Below are 21151 nucleotides of genomic sequence, written 5' to 3'. Positions count from 1 at the left end.
TCGACGTTTGTCAAAAGCGAAAATTTGGAAATTCTTGTTATCTCCATCCACTTATGAATAAATATACACTTGTATATTCATAAGAGAGATTCAAGATGAACCGGCTTTTATGAATCCGGACTAGCGGACTAGTCAGCTAAGGTAAGTATGCTGCAAAAGATTGCTGGTGGTGGATTTTACTGATCGGCAGAAGGTATGTTCCTTATTACTACAGTACCCAGTATTCCCAGAGGGTCACCCTTTCTGGTACTAACCAGGCCCAATGCTGCTTGGCTTCCAAGATCAGACGAGATCGGGCATGTCCAGCATGGTATGACTGTAGAAAATCAGGTAAGTGCCTGTCTGCTGGGGGGAGGGCTGCTGCTTGAGCTAATTAGGACAAATTAGTCCGATAGATAACGCCAAATATTCGCCCAAGGGGCAGCTTGAAAGAGAGACACCACAATATAAATGAGTGAAAAAGGTGCAGAAAGATTTGTTTCTCTCACGGGAAATCCCCCACAAAGGAATTCAAATACGTGCCCCGCCGGGCGGCCGCGGCGGGGCTGCGGAGGGCGAGGGGGGGTCTGGTACACAAGTGGGGCTTATGAATCTGGGGCAGCAAGGTGAGGTGCCCTCTGTCCCCAGAACCATTACAGAAATGAATGGACCTCTCCCTGCGGGGGGGCCGGTTGCGCCCAGGTACAGGGTTGGGGATGGGGTGCTGGGGCCAGACACTGTTATTTCCGGGGCAGGGGGCGTGGCTGTGATTGCCGCACCACCCATCTCTCCTGCATTTGCATGGCGGGGCTTCCCGGATGGGAATCCCGCATCGGGGGCCTTTTGGCTGGGCCCCCAGTCGCCCGTTGCTCGGCTGCCCGTGGCGTCGTCCCCGGGCGGCGGGTTCCAGGCGCCTCCCCCCGGCCTGCCGGGGGCATTGCAGCTGGTGACGACTCAGTCGTCCATCGCGGCGGCTTTCCACCTACCCGGCCCTGCTCGCTCGTTTGACACGCCTCAAGGTTTCGCTGGGGGCCATTTTTTCCCCGGTGGCCTTCCTTGGCCTCTTGCGCCGGCGTTCCCTGCGGCTGCCGGAGCGACCTCCATGGGCCTACCTGTGACGTCCGCCCCACAATTTTCCCCGTACTATGCCGGCTCGGGCGCCGGCGTCCAGCCCACGTGGTCGGTCAGCGGCCCCCGGGTTACGGTTCCCCTCCCTGCCTTTGCGGGGCTCGCATCTCGGGCCGTCCCCGGCTGGGGCGAATCCGTTGGCGCGATTTTTGCCGCTCCCCCCTGGCCCTACCCAGTTCCTCCCGGTTTCGTCCGGATTTTCGGGGGCGGTCAGTTACATGCCGCATCCTTCATGGCGACCTGCTTACACCATGGGGGGCGCTACGGGGGTCGGGGCTGCCTTCCCCCACGCTGTTGCGTACCCCTCAGTTGGGGGTCCTCCCCCGCCGCTTCCCGCTGGCCCTCCGCCACGGAGCGACTGGGCTTGGCCTCCTCTCCCGCCTGTTAACCCCATTGCCAATGATGCGCTAGTTTCCCCCGCGCCTATTGTCCTTTCTGTTTTTTCCTCACAGGTGCTGGCCGGTTCCGGGACTACGTCGCGTAGAGGACGGAGGTCGGAGAGGGCCGCTGCCGCTGTATCGGCGGGAGAAGTTCTGCCACCACCGGAGTCGGGTGCAACGGACGACGCTGTTCCGGGTCCTTCAACCACTGGTGAGCACGCTCTTCCTTTACACTGTTCATCTAGTTCTTCTTCCTCATCGTCTAGCAGTGTTTCTTCAGGTTCTCCGCGGCGCCCGCGTGAATTAGCTAGACTTATCGCGCGGCGCATGGCTAAGGAATCGCGGAAAGTGGCAGCGACAGCGTCGGCAATTTCTCCCGACCCCCCCCGTTATACGGAGATGGTGCGTTGCGCCAGCATGGCAGTTACGCGGGGGGTTCGTAAGCGGATGCGAGAAAAAATCCGGAAGGGGAAGTACGTTGACATCTTCACCCTACGGATGAGATGCGGCAGGGTTTTGACGCAGCTAAGAAACCGGGTGGCATTGGGGAAAGTGCTGTCTGCAATTTCCACCAGTGGTTGCGAGGGTTTTTGGTTTTTACTGCTTGCTACACGGAATCGCGACCTGCGGGTAAATGGAGGAAGTGGTCTGTATGACCTTATGAGCGAGTGACACCAGGTCATGGTGCTATGATTGGCCTATGTGATCAATGCATTATGTAATGCTATAATCTCTGCCATGTGTCTTCTCATAGGCTTGTCGCACCCTCCGGGTTTTTCGGTTAACGACGCTATTCCACAGGCTGTGTGCAGGGTACGTTATCAGTCTTTTGATGACGCTCTGCGCTTGGTGCGGGATTGTGGTCCGGGGGGCCTGTTGGCAAAATTGGACGTGGAGTCGGCTTTCCGGCTACTTCCACTGCATCCGGATTCCCTGCGGTTTCTGGGTTTCAAACTAGGGGGCGAGTTTTACGTGGATCGGTGTCTCCCCATGGGTTGTTCGGTCTTCTGCACCTACTTTGAGAGTTTTAGCACATTTTTGCACTGGTGCGTCCAGTCCGCCTCCGGCCAACGCGAGGTGGCTCACTACCCGGACAACTTTTTGTCTTTGTGGGTCCGGGGGGCAGTTCGATCTGTGGGGATATTCTGTCGGTGGCTAGGTCCTTGTTCGAAAGTTTAGGGGTGCCCGTCGCGCCGGACAAGTGTGAGGGCCCCTGTACTTGACTTAGCTATTTAGGAATTGAAATAGACACGGTGGGGGGTTGCTGTCGCCTACCCGAGGATAAAGTGCGTAAGCTTTTGGGTTTAATTACTGACTGTTTAAGCAAGCGCAGGGTTCGACTTAAGTAGGTGCAGTCTTTGCTGGGTTCTTTCAACTTTGCGTGCCGGATTATCCCCATGGGGAGGATTTTCTGTCGCAGACTTGAACGGGCCACGGCGGGGACGGTCCGGAGGCATCGCACAGTGTACCTTTCCCGCGAGATCAGGGTTGATTTGCGGATTTGGGTCTCTTTCCTGGTGTCCTTCAACAGGGAGGTTTTGTGGCCTTCGCCTTGTTGTTCCAGCAAGTGGCTCCAGTTGTTCACGGATGCCTCGGGCAGTCAAGGTTTTGGGGCGTTTTTTGCTGGGGCATGGTGCGCTGCTGCCTGGCCGGCCACTTGGGTAACGCGGGGTTTTACCAAGAACCTCCTTTTGCTGGAATTGTTCCCGAGCTTAGTGGCTCTTGAATTATGGGCCTGCCAGTTCGCGAATAGGGACATCTCGTTTCGTTGCGACAACTTGGGGGTGGTACATGCGATGAATAATCAGCGTTCCTCCTGTCCGCAGGCTCTGAGGCTGCTACGGCATCTAGTGTTAGTTTGTTGCGGCGCAATATTAACTTCAGGGCCCGTGACGTTCCCGGAATCGACAACGGAATTGCGGATGCATTGTCTCGGTTCCAATTTGACAAGTTCCGGGCGTTGGTTCCGTGAGCGGCGGCGGAGGGTTTACCGTGCCCGGCTTCTCTCTGGCAGATTGTCGAATCGGGTTAGCTGCTCTAGCCAGGTGTGCTTTGGCTCCCTCCACTCTCAGGGCGTATGATGCAGCCTGGCGTGATTGGTCGGTCTTTCAAAGTAGGTACAGTGTAGCAGGTGAGTCCTCGGCTGACGTCTTGATGGCCTTTGTTTGGGGAACATTACCAAACGGGTAGGTCAAAAGCGGCCATGGCATCTGCCCTTGCGGGCATTTCTTTTCACTTGCGGCTCCACGGGATGACGGACCCCACCGGGTCTTTTGTCCTTTCCAGAGCACTGAAAGGTTGGGCTAGGTTGCGTCCGGCGCCCGCGGACTCCCGTAGACCCGTGACGTTGCAGCTTCTAACAGAGTTGCTGCGTGTGCTGCCTCAAATTGCGACCTCGGAATTGTTTAGTTGTGCGTATGCCCTGGCCTTTTTTGGGGCTTTCCGAGTGAGCGAGTTAGTAGCATGCAGCAAGGCATCTCGGGAGTCGGGTCTGCTTTACGGGAATGTGCGCATGCAGGATGGCCTGTTGCTCTGTAGGATTGTGCGGTCCAAGACAGATCAAACAGGTCGGGGTCGCTTGGTGTCCTTGGAGGCCCAGGAGGAAACGGGTGTTTGCCCGCTGCGGTTGACGCAGGAGTATATACGGTTGAGGCCTCCGGGGGGGGGGCGACCAGTTGCTGGTGCACGCGCACGTTGGCTGGCTGACGAAGTTTCAATTTGCTGCTGTGTTTTAAAAAATGTTTGGCGGCATTGGGCTTGCGGGGGGCGGACTTCGGTACCTATTCCTTTCGGATTGGGGCGGCTACCCATGCAGCGGCTACGGGTTCATCCCCGGCGGCTATTCGGGAGCTGGGCCGTTGGAAGTCTGCCTCCTATAGGTCTTATGTCCGTTTGGATAAGTTGTAGGTGCGCCTGTTGCACTAACCCAAAAACGTGTTTACTCGTCGGTTTTTGAACGCTTACCGTTCAGGAATCGAGGGTGTGAAGTGAATTTTTAAATTTTTCCTCCGAGGTGGCCTAATTTCAATTGGCTGTTCTATCAAGGTCCACGGGAGGTTTTTTTATTTTTCTCCTTCACTTGGGTTATTCTGTTATGCATTGTATGTTTTGTGTTCACAATTCTGATGTTAGGATGTTTTCTTTTTCAGCTGTCGTTGATTTTGGGGAGCATGTATGGCTGGTTGGCCATTCCTATATTTTTTGGGCGGCGAGGCATCCCATGGCACTTAGGGCAGCTGATGTTTTTGGGTCTAGGGAATTGCGATGGTTAGGTGTCAGAGGTATGCCGTGGGGTGACTTGTTGAGATCCCCTTTTTCCCGTGAGCGCCGCTGGGGTCGCCCTAGTTGTATTGTCCTTCATTTAGGTGGTAATGATTTAGGTCGAGTTAAGGGCATAGATTTGATTTTGTCCATTATGGTGGATTTGGTGGCGATTCGTTGCCACTGGCCAGGAGAACGCATTGTTTGGTCGGAGATAGTGCCGCGTTTTCATTGGCGCTGGAGAAGGCCCGCAAGAAGGTGAATTCGGAAGTGTCTCTCTTTGTCAGGGCCATAGATGGAGTAGCGGTCAGGCATCCTTTACTTGTGCTGCGTAAGGGGCAGTTCTACAAGGAGGATGGGGTTCATCTTTCTCCGGACGCAGTGCAGATTTTCCTGGAGGATGTTTTTGGTCCTTTTCGGTAGGGCTATTTAGTTTGTTCTTAGTTGGTTATTGTTGCTGGTTGCGGATGGCGGTGGCGGTTGTAAACCTTGGTGGCGGGAAGTCGCTACCAATCAGCTGTCACACAGGCATAAGTGGTCATTGTGGGGCACCCTCTTTAGAAGGACGGCAGGTGTGTCCTTCTCTTGCGGTTGGACATTTAGACGTTCCCCTGTGGGAACCGAACGTTTGCCAGAGAAAAGAGGGGTGAGGCCAGCACAATGCGGGTTATGTGGGAAGGAGGCGGGTTCTGGGTACTCCCCTCCTTGGTTTGGTGGTTTTCATCTAGGTGACTGGTGCTGGTGTCTGGTAGCGACTTTCTGTTGCCATCCTCCAAGCTAAATTTAAATCTATAATCTAAATTAATTCTAATTCGATCACAATTATAGTTTAAAGAGTTGGTCAGCGATCAATAAACATCGTCTGACCTTTAACTCCAGCTACCGTGTCCGTGTCTTTATTTCAGTGTGTGGTGTCATTTTATTTTAGTGATAAGCTAGCTTAAGAAAAAGGTTTATGTAATCACAATAAAGTTATGGGCGCCTTAGATAAGCTGAAGGCTGCATAAGCCTGAGGCCATATAAGAGCTCAACTTTTGGTGATTGGTTGTTTAATGACTAAGCAGTTGCTAGGCAGATTAGTTTTTTTCCTGTGGTTTTTTCCTATTGGATTAGAGGGTTGTCCATCAAGCTTAATAGGTTGGTCTTAGGATAGTATATAGGGCAGGGTCATTTGCCTCAGACTTCCTCTTGCCATTCATTGTATGCCCGCCCGCCCTCCCGGATTGCATCGATTATTTTGTTTTCTTCAGTTGGCTATCGAAAACCAGATTGGCGGGAAGTCGCTACCAACCAGCTTTCACACAGGCATAAGTGGTCATTGTGGGGCACCCTCTTTAGAAGGACGGCAGGTGTGTCCTTCTCTTGCGGTTGGACATTTAGACGTTCCCCTTGCCATCCTCCAAGCTAAATTTAAATCTATAATCTAAATTAATTCTAATTCGATCACAATTATAGTTTAAAGAGTTGGTCAGCGATCAATAAACATCGTCTGACCTTTAACTCCGTGTCCGTGTCTTTATTTCAGTGTGTGGTGTCGTTTTATTTTAGTGATAAGCTAGCTTAAGAAAAAGGTTTATGTAATCACAATAAAGTTATGGGCGCCTTATATAGCCTGAGTAAAAGATCAGGAAATAACAAAGTTGCAAATGTGTTCTAGAGATAATGCAGAAATAATATATGCTGAAACATGCAATTTCACAAAGAATGCAGCACATAAGGCTGCCTAAGCTACTATCTGCATGCTGCAGAAAAAACAATTGTATTACAGCAGGGCTGGCCAAACCGGTCCTCGAGATCTACCAACAGTTCATGTTTTCCAGGCCTCCTGGAGATCTGTAGAATTGTCAGTTAGGAATGAATGCAGCACATCTTCATTAGTAGTGATTACTAGAGATGAGCGGGTTCGGTTTCTCTGAATCCGAACCCGCCCGAACTTCATGTTTTTTTACACGGGTCCGAGCGACTCGGATCTTCCGCCTTGCTCGGTTAACCCGAGCGCGCCCGAACGTCATCATCACGCTGTCGGATTCTCGCGAGGCTCAGATTCTATCCCGAGACTCGGATTCTATATAAGGAGCCGCGCGTCGCGGCCATTTTCACACGTGCATTGAGATTGATAGGGAGAGGACGTGGCTGGCGTCCTCTCCGTTTAGAAATTAAAATAGATAGGAGAGTGAGAGTGAGACACTTCATTTACTTACTGGAGCTTAGGAGGAGTTATACTAGTGACTGATGACCAGTGACCTGACCACCAGTGCAGTTTTATAATTTATTATTATTTAATAATCCGTTCTGTTCTTGTTCTCTGCCTGAAAAAAAACGATACACAGTGACTCAGTCACACTCACATACCATATCTGTGCTCAGCCCAGTGTGCTGCATCATCTATGTATAATATCTGACTGTGCTCACACAGCTTAATTGTGGGGGAGACTGGGGAGCAGTTATAGGTTATGGCAGGAGCCAGGAGTACATATTAAACAGTGCACACTTTTGCTGCCAGAGTGCCACTGCCAGTGTGACTGACCACTGACCACTGTGACCAGTGACCTGACCACACTGACCACCAGTATAGTATATTGTGATTGAATGTCTGCCTGAAAAAGTACACTCGTCGTGTGACTTGTGTGGTGTTTTTTTATTCTTTAAAAATTAAAAAACTCATTCTGCTGACAGACAGTGTCCACTCCAGCAGGTCCGTCATTATATAATATATACCTGTCCGGCTGCAGTAGTGATATATATATATTTTTTATATCATTATTTATCATCCAGTCTACTAGCAGCAGACACAGTACGGTAGTTCATGGCTGTAGCTACCTCTGTGTCGGCACTCGGCAGTCCATCCATAATTGTATACCACCTACCCGTGGTTTTTTTTTCCTTTCTTCTTTATACATACTACATCTCATTATCATCCAGTCTATATTAGCAGCAGACACAGTACAGTACGGTAGTCCACGGCTGTAGCTACCTCTGTGTCGGCACTCGGCAGTCCATCCATAATTGTATACCACCTACCCGTGTTTTTTTTTTTCTTTCTTCTTTATACATACTACATCTCATTATCAACCAGTCTATATTAGCAGCAGACACAGTACGGTAGTTCACGGCTGTAGCTACCTCTGTGTCGGCACTCGGCAGTCCATCCATAATTGTATACCACCTACCCGTGGTTTTTTTTTCTTTCTTCTTTATACATACATACTACATCTCATTATCATCCAGTCTATATTAGCAGCAGACACAGTACAGTACGGTAGTCCACGGCTGTAGCTACCTCTGTGTCGGCACTTGGCAGTCCATCCATAATTGTATACCACCTACCCGTGTTTTTTTTTTCTTTCTTCTTTATACATACTACATCTCATTATCATCCAGTCTATATTAGCAGCAGACACAGTACAGTACGGTAGTCCACGGCTGTAGCTACCTCTGTGTCGGCACTCGGCACTCGGCAGTCCATCCATAATTGTATACCACCTACCCGTGGTTTTTTTTTTCTTTCTTCTTTATACATACTACATCTCATTATCAACCAGTCTATATTAGCAGCAGACATAGTACAGTACGGTAGTCCACGGCTGTAGCTACCTCTGTGTCGGCACTCGGCAGTCCATCCATAATTGTATACCACCTACCCGTGGTTTTTTCTTTCTTTCTTCTTTATACATACTACATCTCATTATCACCCAGTCTATATTAGCAGCAGACACAGTACAGTACGGTAGTCCACGGCTGTAGCTACCTCTGTGTCGGCACTCGGCAGTCCATCCATAATTGTATACCACCTACCCGTGGTTTTTTTTTCTTTCTTCTTTATACATACTACATCTCATTATCATCCAGTCTATATTAGCAGCAGACACAGTACAGTACGGTAGTCCACGGCTGTAGCTACCTCTGTGTCGGCACTCGGCAGTCCATCCATAATTGTATACCACCTACCCGTGTTTTTTTTTTCTTTCTTCTTTATACATACTACATCTCATTATCATCCAGTCTATATTAGCAGCAGACACAGTACAGTACGGTAGTCCACGGCTGTAGCTACCTCTGTGTCGGCACTCGGCAGTCCATCCATAATTGTATACCACCTACCCGTGGTTTTTTTTTCTTTCTTCTTTATACATACTACATCTCATTATCATCCAGTCTATATTAGCAGCAGACACAGTACAGTACGGTAGTCCACAGCTGTAGCTACCTCTGTGTCGGCACTCGGCAGTCCATCCATAATTGTATACCACCTACCCGTGGTTTTTTTTTCTTTCTTCTTTATACATACTACATCTCATTATCAACCAGTCTATATTAGCAGCAGACACAGTACGGTAGTTCACGGCTGTAGCTACCTCTGTGTCGGCACTCGGCAGTCCATCCATAATTGTATACCACCTACCCGTGGTTTTTTTTTTTTCTTTCTTCTTTATACATGCATACTACATCTCATTATCATCCAGTCTATATTAGCAGCAGACACAGTACAGTACGGTAGTCCACGGCTGTAGCTACCTCTGTGTCGGCACTCGGCAGTCCATCCATAATTGTATACCACCTACCCGTGGTTTTTTTTTTCTTTCTTCTTTATACATACTACATCTCATTATCATCCAGTCTATATTAGCAGCAGACACAGTACAGTACGGTAGTCCACGGCTGTAGCTACCTCTGTGTCGGCACTCGGCAGTCCATCCATAAGTATACTAGTATCCATCCATCTCCATTGTTTACCTGAGGTGCCTTTTAGTTGTGCCTATTAAAATATGGAGAACAAAAATGTTGAGGTTCCAAAATTAGGGAAAGATCAAGATCCACTTCCACCTCGTGCTGAAGCTGCTGCCACTAGTCATGGCCGAGACGATGAAATGCCAGCAACGTCGTCTGCCAAGGCCGATGCCCAATGTCATAGTACAGAGCATGTCAAATCCAAAACACCAAATATCAGTAAAAAAAGGACTCCAAAACCTAAAATAAAATTGTCGGAGGAGAAGCGTAAACTTGCCAATATGCCATTTACCACACGGAGTGGCAAGGAACGGCTGAGGCCCTGGCCTATGTTCATGGCTAGTGGTTCAGCTTCACATGAGGATGGAAGCACTCAGCCTCTCGCTAGAAAACTGAAAAGACTCAAGCTGGCAAAAGCACCGCAAAGAACTGTGCGTTCTTCGAAATCCCAAATCCACAAGGAGAGTCCAATTGTGTCGGTTGCGATGCCTGACCTTCCCAACACTGGACGTGAAGAGCATGCGCCTTCCACCATTTGCACGCCCCCTGCAAGTGCTGGAAGGAGCACCCGCAGTCCAGTTCCTGATAGTCAGATTGAAGATGTCAGTGTTGAAGTACACCAGGATGAGGAGGATATGGGTGTTGATGGCGCTGGGGAGGAAATTGACAAGGAGGATTCTGATGGTGAGGTGGTTTGTTTAAGTCAGGCACCCGGGGAGACACCTGTTGTCCGTGGGAGGAATATGGCCGTTGACATGCCTGGTGAAAATACCAAAAAAATCAGCTCTTCAGTGTGGAGGTATTTCAACAGAAAAGCGGACAACAGGTGTCAAGCCGTGTGTTGCCTTTGTCAAGCTGTAATAAGTAGGGGTAAGGACGTTAACCACCTCGGAACATCCTCCCTTATACGTCACCTGCAGCGCATTCATAATAAGTCAGTGACAAGTTCAAAAACTTTGGGCGACAGCGGAAGCAGTCCACTGACCAGTAAATCCCTTCCTCTTGTAACCAAGCTCACGCAAACCACCCCACCAACTCCCTCAGTGTCAATTTCCTCCTTCCCCAGGAATGCCAATAGTCCTGCAGGCCATGTCACTGGCAATTCTGACGAGTCCTCTCCTGCCTGGGATTCCTCCGATGCATCCTTGCGTGTAATGCCTACTGCTGCTGGCGCTGCTGTTGTTGCTGCTGGGAGTCGATGGTCATCCCAGAGGGGAAGTCGTAAGCCCACTTGTACTACTTCCAGTAAGCAATTGACTGTCCAACAGTCCTTTGCGAGGAAGATGAAATATCACAGCAGTCATCCTGCTGCAAAGCGGATAACTGAGGCCTTGACAACTATGTTGGTGTTAGACGTGCGTCCGGTATCCGCCGTTAGTTCACAGGGAACTAGACAATTTATTGAGGCAGTGTGCCCCCGTTACCAAATACCATCTAGGTTCCACTTCTCTAGGCAGGCGATACCGAGAATGTACACGGACGTCAGAAAAAGACTCACCAGTGTCCTAAAAAATGCAGTTGTACCCAATGTCCACTTAACCACGGACATGTGGACAAGTGGAGCAGGGCAGGGTCAGGACTATATGACTGTGACAGCCCACTGGGTAGATGTATGGACTCCCGCCGCAAGAACAGCAGCGGCGGCACCAGTAGCAGCATCTCGCAAACGCCAACTCTTTCCTAGGCAGGCTACGCTTTGTATCACCGCTTTCCAGAATACGCACACAGCTGAAAACCTCTTACGGCAACTGAGGAAGATCATCGCGGAATGGCTTACCCCAATTGGACTCTCCTGTGGATTTGTGGCATCGGACAACGCCAGCAATATTGTGTGTGCATTAAATATGGGCAAATTCCAGCACATCCCATGTTTTGCACATACCTTGAATTTGGTGGTGCAGAATTTTTTAAAAAACGACAGGGGCGTGCAAGAGATGCTGTCGGTGGCCAGAAGAATTGCGGGACACTTTCGGCGTACAGGCACCACGTACAGAAGACTGGAGCACCACCAAAAACTACTGAACCTGCCCTGCCATCATCTGAAGCAAGAAGTGGTAACGAGGTGGAATTCAACCCTCTATATGCTTCAGAGGTTGGAGGAGCAGCAAAAGGCCATTCAAGCCTATACAATTGAGCACGATATAGGAGGTGGAATGCACCTGTCTCAAGTGCAGTGGAGAATGATTTCAACGTTGTGCAAGGTTCTGATGCCCTTTGAACTTGCCACACGTGAAGTCAGTTCAGACACTGCCAGCCTGAGTCAGGTCATTCCCCTCATCAGGCTTTTGCAGAAGAAGCAGGAGACATTGAAGGAGGAGCTAACACGGAGCGATTCCGCTAGGCATGTGGGACTTGTGGATGGAGCCCTTAATTCGCTTAACAAGGATTCACGGGTGGTCAATCTGTTGAAATCAGAGCACTACATTTTGGCCACCGTGCTCGATCCTAGATTTAAAGCCTACCTTGGATCTCTCTTTCCGGCAGACACAAGTCTGCTGGGGTTGAAAGACCTGCTGGTGAGAAAATTGTAAAGTCAAGCGGAACGCGACCTGTCAACATCTCCTCCTTCACATTCTCCCGCAACTGGGGGTGCGAGGAAAAGGCTCAGAATTCCGAGCCCACCCGCTGGCGGTGATGCAGGGCAGTCTGGAGCGACTGCTGATGCTGACATCTGGTCCGGACTGAAGGACCTGACAACGATTACGGACATGTCGTCTACTGTCACTGCATATGATTCTCTCACCATTGAAAGAATGGTGGAGGATTATATGAGTGACCGCATCCAAGTAGGCACGTCACACAGTCCGTACTTATACTGGCAGGAAAAAGAGGCAATTTGGAGGCCCTTGCACAAACTGGCTTTATTCTACCTAAGTTGCCCTCCCACAAGTGTGTACTCCGAAAGAGTGTTTAGTGCCGCCGCTCACCTTGTCAGCAATCGGCGTACGAGGTTACATCCAGAAAATGTGGAGAAGATGATGTTCATTAAAATGAATTATAATCAATTCCTCCGTGGAGACATTGACCAGCAGCAATTGCCTCCACAAAGTACACAGGGAGCTGAGATGGTGGATTCCAGTGGGGACGAATTGATAATCTGTGAGGAGGGGGATGTACACGGTGATATATCGGAGGATGATGATGAGGTGGACATCTTGCCTCTGTAGAGCCAGTTTGATTAATTGCTTCTTTTTTGGTGGGGGTCCAAACCAACCCGTCATTTCAGTCACAGTCGTGTGGCAGACCCTGTCACTGAAATGATGGGTTGGTTAAAGTGTGCATGTCCTGTTTATACAACATAAGGGTGGGTGGGAGGGCCCAAGGACAATTCCATCTTGCACCTCTTTTTTCTTTAATTTTTCTTTGCGTCATGTGCTGTTTGGGGAGGGTTTTTTGGAAGGGACATCCTGCGTGACACTGCAGTGCCACTCCTAGATGGGCCCGGTGTTTGTGTCGGCCACTAGGGTCGCTTATCTTACTCACACAGCTACCTCATTGCGCCTCTTTTTTTCTTTGCGTCATGTGCTGTTTGGGGAGGGTTTTTTGGAAGGGACATCCTGCGTGACACTGCAGTGCCACTCCTAGATGGGCCCGGTGTTTGTGTCGGCCACTAGGGTCGCTTATCTTACTCACACAGCTACCTCATTGCGCCTCTTTTTTTCTTTGCGTCATGTGCTGTTTGGGGAGGGTTTTTTGGAAGGGACATCCTGCGTGACACTGCAGTGCCACTCCTAGATGGGCCCGGTGTTTGTGTCGGCCACTAGGGTCGCTTATCTTACTCACACAGCTACCTCATTGCGCCTCTTTTTTTCTTTGCATCATGTGCTGTTTGGGGAGGGTTTTTTGGAAGGGACATCCTGCGTGACACTGCAGTGACACTCCTAGATGGGCCCGGTGTTTGTGTCAGCCACTAGGGTCGCTTATCTTACTCACACAGCTACCTCATTGCGCCTCTTTTTTTCTTTGCGTCATGTGCTGTTGGGGAGGGTTTTTTGGAAGGGACATCCTGCGTGACACTGCAGTGACACTCCTAGATGGGCCCGGTGTTTGTGTCGGCCACTAGGGTCGCTTATCTTACTCACACAACTACCTCATTGCGCCTCTTTTTTTCTTTGCGTCATGTGCTGTTTGGGGAGGGTTTTTTGGAAGGGACATCCTGCGTGACACTGCAGTGACACTCCTAGATGGGCCCGGTGTTTGTGTCGGCCACTAGGGTCGCTTATCTTACTCACACAGCTACCTCATTGCACCTCTTTTTTTTCTTTGCGTCATGTGCTGTTTGGGGAGGGTTTTTTGGAAGGGACATCCTGCGTGACACTGCAGTGCCACTCCTAGATGGGCCCGGTGTTTGTGTCGGCCACTAGGGTCGCTTAGCTTAGTCATCCAGCGACCTAGGTGCAAATTTTAGGACTAAAAATAATATTGTGAGGTGTGAGGTATTCAGAATAGACTGAAAATGAGTGTAAATTATGGTTTTTGAGGTTAATAATACTTTGGGATCAAAATGACCCCCAAATTCTATGATTTAAGCTGTTTTTTAGTGTTTTTAAAAAAAAACACCCGAATCCAAAACACACCCGAATCCGACAAAAAAAATTCGGTGAGGTTTTGCCAAAACGCGGTCGAACCCAAAACACGGCCGCGGAACCGAACCCAAAACCAAAACACAAAACCCGAAAAATTTCCGGCGCTCATCTCTAGTGATTACACCTGTGCACCAGCTAGGTGGTCTGGAAAATGTGAACTGTTGGTAGATCTCGAGGACTGGTTTGGCCAGCCCTGTATTACAGTAATCACAGAAGTAAATTGCTGAATGTATTGTAAAAATAATGGCTCATATAGGCCCTCATTCCGAGTTGTTCGCTCGGAGATTTTCATCGCATCGCAGTGAGAATTCTCTTAGTGCGCATGCGCAATGTTCGCTCTGCGACTGCGCCAAGTAACTTTACTATGAAGAATGTAAGTTTACTCACGGCTTTTTCATCGCTCCGACGTTCGCATTGTGATTGACAGGAAATGGGTGTTACTGGGCGGATGCACGGCGTTTTAGGGGCGTGTGGCTGAAAACGCTACCGTTTCCGGAAAAAACGCAGGAGTGGCCGGGGAAACGGTGGGTGTGCCTGGGCGAACGCTGGGTGTGTTTGTGACGTCAACCAGGAACGACAAGCACTGAACTGATCGCACAGGCAGAGTAAGTCTGAAGCTACTCAGAAACTGCTAACTCGTTTGTAATCGCAATATTGCGCGTACGTCGGTCGCAATTTTAAGAAGCTAAGATTCACTCCCAGTAGGCGGCGGCTTAGCGTGTGTAACTCTGCTACATTCGCCTTGCGAGCGAACAACTCGGAATGAGGGCCATAGTAACATGAAAATTCACATAGAATCCAGCACATGGGCTGCATTGGCAGCTGTCTGTCTGTTACAGAAAAATACAATTGTGTTTAGATTAGAGATGAGCGCCGGAAATTTTTCGGGTTTTGTGTTTTGGTTTTGGGTTCGGTTCCGCGGCCGTGTTTTGGGTTCGACCGCGTTTTGGCAAAACCTCACCGAATTTTTTTTGTCGGATTCGGGTGTGTTTTGGATTCGGGTGTTTTTTTAAAAAAAACCCTAAAAAACAGCTTAAATCATAGAATTTGGGGGTAATTTTGATCCCAAAGTATTATTAACCTCAAAAAACATAATTTACACTCATTTTCAGCCTATTCTGAACACATCACACCTCACAATATTATTTTTAGTCCTAAAATTTGCACCGAGGTCGCTGTGTGAGTAAGATAAGCGACCCTAGTGGCCGACACAAACACCGGGCCCATCTAGGAGTGGCACTGCAGTGTCACGCAGGATGGCCCTTCCAAAAAACCCTCCCCAAACAGCACATGACGCAAAGAAAAAAAGAGGCGCAATGAGGTAGCTGACTGTGTGAGTAAGATTAGCGACCCTAGTGGCCGACACAAACACCGGGCACATCTAGGAGTGGCACTGCAGTGTCACGCAGGATGTCCCTTCCAAAAAACCCTCCCCAAACAGCACATGACGCAAAGAAAAAAAGAGGCGCAATGAGGTAGCTGTGTGAGTAAGATTAGCGACCCTAGTGGCCGACACAAACACCGGGCCCATCTAGGAGTGGCACTGCAGTGTCACGCAGGATGTCCCTTCCAAAAAACCCTCCCCAATCAGCACATGATGCAAAGAAAAAGAAAAGAAAAAAGAGGTGCAAGATGGAATTATCCTTGGGCCCTCCCACCCACCCTTATGTTGTATAAACAAAACAGGACATGCACACTTTAACCAACCCATCATTTCAGTGACAGGGTCTGCCACACGACTGTGACTGATATGACGGGTTGGTTTGGACCCCCCCCAAAAAAGAAGCAATTAATCTCTCCTTGCACAAACTGGCTCTACAGAGGCAAGATGTCCACCTCATCTTCACCCTCCGATATATCACCGTGTACATCCCCCTCCTCACAGATTATCAATTCGTCCCCACTGGAATCCACCATCTCAGCTCCCTGTGTACTTTGTGGAGGCAATTGCTGCTGGTCAATGTCTCCGCGGAGGAATTGATTATAATTCATTTTAATGAACATCATCTTCTCCACATTTTCTGGATGTAACCTCGTACGCCGATTGCTGACAAGGTGAGCGGCGGCACTAAACACTCTTTCGGAGTACACACTTGTGGGAGGGCAACTTAGGTAGAATAAAGCCAGTTTGTGCAAGGGCCTCCAAATTGCCTCTTTTTCCTGCCAGTATAAGTACGGACTGTGTGACGTGCCTACTTGGATGCGGTCACTCATATAATCCTCCACCATTCTATCAATGTTGAGAGAATCATATGCAGTGACAGTAGACGACATGTCCGTAATCGTTGTCAGGTCCTTCAGTCCGGACCAGATGTCAGCATCAGCAGTCGCTCCAGACTGCCCTGCATCACCGCCAGCGGGTGGGCTCGGAATTCTGAGCCTTTTCCTCGCACCCCCAGTTGCGGGAGAATGTGAAGGAGGAGATGTTGACAGGTCGCGTTCCGCTTGACTTGACAATTTTGTCACCAGCAGGTCTTTCAACCCCAGCAGACCTGTGTCTGCCGGAAAGAGAGATCCAAGGTAGGCTTTAAATCTAGGATCGAGCACGGTGGCCAAAATGTAGTGCTCTGATTTCAACAGATTGACCACCCGTGAATCCTTGTTAAGCGAATTAAGGGCTGCATCCACAAGTCCCACATGCCTAGCGGAATCGCTCCGTGTTAGCTCCTTCTTCAATGCCTCCAGCTTCTTCTGCAAAAGCCTGATGAGGGGAATGACCTGACTCAGGCTGGCAGTGTCTGAACTGACTTCACGTGTGGCAAGTTCAAAGGGCATCAGAACCTTGCACAACGTTGAAATCATTCTCCACTGCACTTGAGACAGGTGCATTCCACCTACTATATCGTGCTCAATTGTATAGGCTTGAATGGCCTTTTGCTGCTCCTCCAACCTCTGAAGCATATAGAGGGTTGAATTCCACCTCGTTACCACTTCTTGCTTCAGATGATGGCAGGGCAGGTTCAGTAATTTTTGGTGGTGCTCCAGTTTTCTGTACGTGGTGCCTGTACGCCGAAAGTGTCCCGCAATTCTTCTGGCCACCGACAGCATCTCTTGCACGCCCCTGTCGTTTTTTAAAAAATTCTGCACCACCAAATTCAAGGTATGTGCAAAACATGGGACGTGCTGGAATTGGCCCAGATTTAATGCACACACAATATTGCTGGCGTTGTCCGATGCCACAAATCCACAGGAGAGTCCAATTGGGGTAAGCCATTCCGCGATGATCTTCCTCAGTTGCCGTAAGAGGTTTTCAGCTGTGTGCGTATTCTGGAAAGCGGTGATACAAAGCGTAGCCTGCCTAGGAAAGAGTTGGCGTTTGCGAGATGCTGCTACTGGTGCCGCCGCTGCTGTTCTTGCGGCGGGAGTCCATACATCTACCCAGTGGGCTGTCACAGTCATATAGTCCTGACCCTGCCCTGCTCCACTTGTCCACATGTCCGTGGTTAAGTGGACATTGGGTACAGCTGCATTTTTTAGGACACTGGTGACTCTTTTTCTGAGGTCTGTGTACATTTTCGGTATCGCCTGCCTAGAGAAATGGAACCTAGATGGTATTTGGTACCGGGGACACAGTACCTCCAACAAGTCTCTAGTTGGCTCTGCAGTAATGATGGATACCGGAACCACGTTTCTCACCACCCAGGATGCCAAGGCCTCAGTTATCCGCTTTGCAGTAGGATGACTGCTGTGATATTTCATCTTCCTCGCAAAGGACTGTTGAACAGTCAATTGCTTACTGGAAGTAGTACAAGTGGGCTTACGACTTCCCCTCTGGGATGACCATCGACTCCCAGCGGCAACAACAGCAGCGCCAGCAGCAGTAGGCGTTACACGCAAGGATGCATCGGAGGAATCCCAGGCAGGAGAGGACTCGTCAGACTTGCCAGTGACATGGCCTGCAGGACTATTGGCATTCCTGGGGAAGGAGGAAATTGACACTGAGGGAGTTGGTGGGGTGGTTTGCGTGAGCTTGGTTACAAGAGGAAGGGATTTACTGGTCAGTGGACTGCTTCCGCTGTCACCCAAAGTTTTTGAACTTGTCACTGACTTATTATGAATGCGCTGCAGGTGACGTATAAGGGAGGATGTTCCGAGGTGGTTAACGTCCTTACCCCTACTTATTACAGCTTGACAAAGGGAACACACGGCTTGACACCTGTTGTCCGCATTTCTGGTGAAATACCTCCACACCGAAGAGCTGATTTTTTTGGTATTTTCACCTGGCATGTCAACGGCCATATTCCTCCCACGGACAACAGGTGTCTCCCCGGGTGCCTGACTTAAACAAACCACCTCACCATCAGAATCCTCCTGGTCAATTTCCTCCCCAGCGCCAGCAACACCCATATCCTCCTCATCCTGGTGTACTTCAACACTGACATCTTCAATCTGACTATCAGGAACTGGACTGCGGGTGCTCCTTCCAGCACTTGCAGGGGGCATGCAAATAGTGGAAGGCGCATGCTCTTCACGTCCAGTGTTGGGAAGGTCAGGCATCGCAAACGACACAATTGGACTCTCCTTGTGGATTTGGGATTTCAAAGAACGCACAGTTCTTTGCGGTGCTTTTGCCAGCTTGAGTCTTTTCAGTTTTCTAGCGAGAGGCTGAGTGCTTCCATCCTCATGTGAAGCTGAACCACTAGCCATGAACATAGGCCAGGGCCTCAGCCGTTCCTTGCCACTCCGTGTGGTAAATGGCATATTGGCAAGTTTACGCTTCTCCTCCGACAATTTTATTTTAGGTTTTGGAGTCCTTTTTTTTCTGATATTTGGTGTTTTGGATTTGACATGCTCTGTACTATGACATTGGGCATCGGCCTTGGCAGACGACGTTGCTGGCATTTCATCGTCTCGGCCATGACTAGTGGCAGCAGCTTCAGCACGAGGTGGAAGTGGATCTTGATCTTTCCCTAATTTTGGAACCTCAACTTTTTTGTTCTCCATATTTTATAGGCAGAACTAAAAGGCACCTCAGGTAAACAATGGAGATGGATGGATTGGATACTAGTATACAATTATGGACGGACTGCCACGGTTAGGTGGTATAAAAAAACCACGGTTAGGTGGTATATATTATAATAATAATACAATTATGGATGGACGGACTGCCTGCCGACTGCCGACACAGAGGTAGCCACAGCCGTGAACTACCGCACTGTACACTGGTTGATAAAGAGATAGTAGTATACTCGTAACAACTAGTATGACACTATGACGACGGTATAAAGAATGAAAAAAAAAACCACGGTTAGGTGGTATATATTATAATAATAATACAATTATGGATGGACGGACTGCCTGCCGACTGCCGACACAGAGGTAGCCACAGCCGTGAACTACCGCACTGTACACTGGTTGATAAAGAGATAGTAGTATACTCGTAACAACTAGTATGACACTATGACGACGGTATAAAGAATGAAAAAAAAACCACGGTTAGGTGGTATATATTATAATAATAATACAATTATGGATGGACGGACTGCCTGCCGACTGCCGACACAGAGGTAGCCACAGCCGTGAACTACCGCACTGTACACTGGTTGATAAAGAGATAGTAGTATACTCGTAACAACTAGTATGACACTATGACGACGGTATAAAGAATGAAAAAAAAACCACAGTTAGGTGGTATATATTATAATAATAATACAATTATGGATGGACGGACTGCCTGCCGACTGCCGACACAGAGGTAGCCACAGCCGTGAACTACCGCACTGTACACTGGTTGATAAAGAGATAGTAGTATACTCGTAACAACTAGTATGACACTATGACGACGGTATAAAGAATGAAAAAAAAACCACGGTTAGGTGGTATATATTATAATAATAATACAATTATGGATGGACGGACTGCCTGCCGACTGCCGACACAGAGGTAGCCACAGCCGTGAACTACCGCACTGTACACTGGTTGATAAAGAGATAGTAGTATACTCGTAACAACTAGTATGACACTATGACGGTATAAAGAATGAAAAAAAAACCACGGTTAGGTGGTATATATTATAATAATAATACAATTATGGATGGACGGACTGCCTGCCGACTGCCGACACAGAGGTAGCCACAGCCGTGAACTACCGCACTGTACACTGGTTGATAAAGAGATAGTAGTATACTCGTAACAATTAGGATGACACTATGACGGTATAAAGAATGAAAAAAAAACCACGGTTAGGTGGTAGGTATATAATAATAAATAATACAATTCTGGTCGGACGGACTGCCTGCCGTGTGCCGACACAGAGGTAGCCACAGCCGTGAACTACCGCACTGTACACTGGTTGATAAAGAGATAGTAGTATACTCGTAACAATTAGGATGACACTGTGACGGTATAAAGAATGAAAAAAAAACCACGGTTAGGTGGTAGGTATATAATAATAAATAATACAATTCTGGTCGGACGGACTGCCTGCCGTGTGCCGACACAGAGGTAGCCACAGCCGTGAACTACCGCACTGTACACTGGTTGATAAAGAGATAGTAGTATACTCGTAACAATTAGGATGACACTATGACGGTATAAAGAATGAAAAAAAAACCACGGTTAGGTGGTAGGTATATAATAATAAATAATACAATTCTGGTCGGACGGACTGCCTGCCGTGTGCCGACACAGAGGTAGCCACAGCCGTGAACTACCGCACTGTACACTGGTTGATAAAGAGATAGTAGTATACTCGTAACAATTAGGATGACACTATGACGGTATAAAGAATGAAAAAAAAACCACGGTTAGGTGGTAGGTATATAATAATAAATAATACAATTCTGGTCGGACGGACTGCCTGCCGTGTGCCGACACAGAGGTAGCCACAGCCGTGAACTACCGCACTGTACACTGGTTGATAAAGAGATAGTAGTATACTCGTAACAATTAGGATGACACTATGACGGTATAAAGAATGAAAAAAAAACCACGGTTAGGTGGTAGGTATATAATAATAAATAATACAATTCTGGTCGGACGGACTGCCTGCCGTGTGCCGACACAGAGGTAGCCACAGCCGTGAACTACCGCACTGTACTGTGTCTGCTGCTAATATAGACTGGTTGATATTTAAAGAGATATTAGTAG

At 48.7% G+C, this 21151-nt stretch overlaps 1 pseudogene; it reads right to left on the bottom strand.

Moving 5' to 3' along the window:
* Positions 1–205: 205 nt before the first annotated feature.
* Positions 206–324, bottom strand: LOC134930329 (5S ribosomal RNA; annotated as a pseudogene).
* Positions 325–21151: the final 20827 nt, after the last annotated feature.

The sequence above is a fragment of the Pseudophryne corroboree genome, chromosome 5, assembly GCF_028390025.1.
Source record: "Pseudophryne corroboree isolate aPseCor3 chromosome 5, aPseCor3.hap2, whole genome shotgun sequence".
NCBI classification, from domain to species: domain Eukaryota; kingdom Metazoa; phylum Chordata; class Amphibia; order Anura; family Myobatrachidae; genus Pseudophryne; species Pseudophryne corroboree.
The sequence above is the reverse complement of the archived record's forward strand: the minus strand, read 5'-3'. Positions and strand labels throughout refer to the sequence as shown.